The sequence below is a fragment of the Bombina bombina genome, chromosome 5 (genome assembly GCF_027579735.1).
Source record: "Bombina bombina isolate aBomBom1 chromosome 5, aBomBom1.pri, whole genome shotgun sequence".
Classification (NCBI taxonomy): Eukaryota; Metazoa; Chordata; class Amphibia; order Anura; family Bombinatoridae; genus Bombina; species Bombina bombina.
The window spans coordinates 21,024,075-21,027,958 of NC_069503.1; positions in this window are offsets into that span (position 1 = coordinate 21,024,075).

The following is a 3,884-nucleotide window of genomic DNA, read 5'->3' on the forward strand; positions in this document are numbered from 1 at the left end:
AACCTCACCTCTAGAGGATTCCAAACCCCTTGAGCTGTCAGAGACCCCCAGACAGCTCCCCAACCTGAAAGACTTGCATCTGTCGAGACTACAGTCCAGGAAGGATGAACAAAAAAAAATGCCCATTGAACAATACGATGATGGTCTAACCACCAAGTCAGAGAGGAGTTGAATGTTGAAATTTAAGAATATCAATTTTGATATCCGAGTATAATCCCTGCACCATTGATTCAGCATGCAAAGCTGCAGAGGTCTCATATGAAAACGAGCAAAGGGGATCGCGTCCGATTCTGCAGTCATAAGACCTAAAACTTCCATGCACATAGCCACTGAAGGGAATGATCAAGACTGAAAGTTTCGACAGGCTGAAACCAGCATCACTCTTCTCTTATCTGTTAAAAACAGAGTCATGGACACTGAATCTATGTGGAAACCTAAAAAGGTGACCCTTGTCTGAGGAATCAAGAAACTCTTTGGTAAATTGATCCTCCAACCATGTTTTTGAAGCACTAGCTGATTCGTGTGAGATTCTGCTGAATGAAGATTGAGCCAGTACCAAGATATCGTCCAAATAAGGAAAACACCACAATATCCTGCTCTCCGATTACAGATAGAAGGGCACAGAGAACCTTCGAAATGATTCTTGGAGCTGTCGCTAGGCCAAATGTAAGAGCGACAAATTGGTGATGCTTGTCTAGAAAAGAGAATCTCAGAAACCGATAGTGATCTGGATGAATCGAAATGTATAGTCACCATCTTGAAAGTTGGGACCCTTACAAAACTATTTAAAAACTTCAGATCCAGAACTGGTCTGAATGCATTTTCTTTCTTTGGGACAATGAACAGATTCAAATAAAACCCCAGACCCTGACCTGAAGGGGAACTGATATAATTACCCCTGAAAGTTGTAGATCTGAAGCACACTTCAGAAAAGCCTGAGCTCTCACATGATTTGTTGGAACGTGAGAGAGAAAGAATCTTCTCACAGGAGGTCTTACTCTGAAACCTATTCGATACCCTTGAGAGACAATGCTCTGAATCCACTGATTTTGAACAGAATCTGTCCAAATGTTTTGAAATAATTTCAATCTGACCCCCACCAGCTGAACTGGAAAGGGCCGCACCTTCATGCAGACTTGGGGCCTGGCTTTGGTTTCTTAAAATGCTTGGATTTATTCCAACTTGAAGACGGCTTCCAATTGGAACCAGAATCTTTAGGGGATGGAGTGGTTTTGTTCTCTATTCTGAGGAAAGGAACGAAAACGATTAGAAGCTTTAGATTTACCCTTGGATCTTTTATCCTGAGGCAAAAAACTCCCTTCCCCCAGTGATAGTTGAAATAATTGAATCCAACTGAGAATCAAATAAATTGTTGCCTTGGAAAGAAAGATAGTAATCTAGATTTAGATACCATGTCAGCATTCCAAGATTTAAGCCATAAAGCTCTTCTAGCTAAAATAGCTAAAGACACAGATTTAACATCAATCTTGATGATATCAAAGATAGCATCACAGATAAAATGATTAGCATGTTGAAGCAAACGAATAATGCTAGACAAATCAGGATCTGCTTCCTGATGTGCTAAGCTATTCAACCAAAAAGTTGATGCATCTGCAACATCAGCCATAGAAATGGCAGGCCTGAGAATATAGCCAGAATGCAAATAAGCTTTCCTTAGATAAGATTCAATATTCCTATCTAAAAGATCCTTAATAGAAGTGCTATCTTCCATAGGAATAGTAGTAAGTTTGGCAAGAGTAGAAATAGCCCCATCAACCTTAGGGACTTTTTCCCAAAACTCCAATTTAGCCACTGGTAAAGGATATAGCTTCTTGAACCTAGAAGAAGGATTAAAAGAAGCACCAGGCTTAGACCATGCCTTAGCAATCACATCAGAAACAGCATCTGGAACAGGAAAATCCTCAGGAGTAATCACAGGAGGTTTAAAAACAGAATTTAAACGCTTACTGGATTTGTTATCAAGAGGATCAGACTCCTCAATATCCAAAGTAACCAATACTTCTTTCAATAAAGAACGAATATATTCAATCTTAAAAAAATAAGATTTATCAATTTCAATATCTGAAGTAGGATCTTCTGAACCAGAGAGATCCTCTTCAGAAGAGGATATTTCAGTATGTTGTTGGTCATTACAAATTTCATCAGACTTATGAAGTTTTAAAAGACCTTTTACATTTATTAGAAGGTGGAATAGCAGACATAGCCTTCTGAATTGCATCAGCAATATAATTTTTCATATCAACAGGGATATCATGTACATTAGATGTTGAGAGAAGAACAGGCGCTGTACTAGTACTAATAAAAACATTATTGGCATGCAAAAGCTTATCATAACAACTGTTACATAATATAGCCGGTGATATAATCTCAGCTTGCTTACAACAGATACACTTAGCTTTGGTAGAACTGTGTTCAGGCAGCTTGGTTCCTACAGTAGCTTCTGAGGCAGGGTCAGACTGAGACATCTTGCAATATGTAAAAGAAAAAATAACATTTAAACAAATATCCAATTTCCTCATATAGCAGTTTCAGGAATAGGAAAAAATGCGTATGCTAAATAGGCAGAAAAGCAAACAGCATAGCCCTCTAGAATATAAAGAGAGCAAAAGCATAAAGGAAGTGGGGTAAAAATAACATATTTGGTGCCAAGAATGACGCACGACGCAAATAGTAATGAAAAATTGTTGGCGCCAACCAACATCCAGAAATGATGCAACTTGCGTCATAACAAGCGCGACTTCGTGCAAAACAACCTAACAAACACGCAGGAAATTATGACTTGTGCCACTAGACGAAAATTCACGCCACAAAAATGTTGCGCCAAAAATGACGCAATAAATAACAGCATTATTGCGCCCTCGCGAGCCCAAAATAACTTCTTAAAACATGCTTCCCATACTGAAACTGTTAGACTGCAAAGGGAAATACACACACACCCCCTATGTTTTAACCATTGGTTTATCGAATTTCGAGTGTGTATCATCTATACCTGAAAGCATCACTCTGTCTTATCCATCATTAATAGCAACTAATACAGAACACGGGCTGAACCCGCTATATGTGGGGCACGAATTACCCATATTTTCTCATCGTTTTTCCAGTGTGTATCAGCCATGTTCAATGTCTCACTGTTTTATACAGCACCAACTACTAGCTACATCGATAGCATCAACATAACAAAGGGGAGGATAATGTATGTAGAATGGAACATTCCGCTATATGTGGAGCCTGATCTCTAACAAATGTCTTTGAAGTGACACAGGAGCTCGTGTAAAAGTATCCGTTTCATACCCCCAGTGCTCTTTGCATAAAATGATGGCTCTCGATTGGCTTAAGATTCGCCTCATTCATCTCCATTGGGCGTATACATTCATTCTCTCGTTGTCCGATACAGACATGTGTTTCATGTGACGTATGCCCACAGGGTGGAGAGTAGCTAATGCTATGACGCATATGCTAATTAGCCATGAGGTTTCTACGCCGGAACAAGTTAGGATGCTTACATCTGAATACTCCAATCAACTACAAGGAGTACGTGGTGGATGCCTCACGCAGCGCAAACACGTCATGCTGAACAGCTGAAAACTATTCCAATCGCTGATAGGAGGGACTATAAATTACGGCAGTATAGTCAAGTCTAACACACTTTCCTTGGGACATCATATAGCCGATGTGCCTTCTCTGAAGCACCTCTTCTATCATTTTGGGACATTTGATAAAGATGCCAGTACGGCATCGAAACGTCATGCCTACTCCCCTCTTTTTAACCCTTGATCATTAAAAGTTAATTTTTACTTTCATAAGTCCAGTGAGTGCTGTCTTTTTTAGATCTGTGGATATTCGTTGACACATGCACCCTGGGA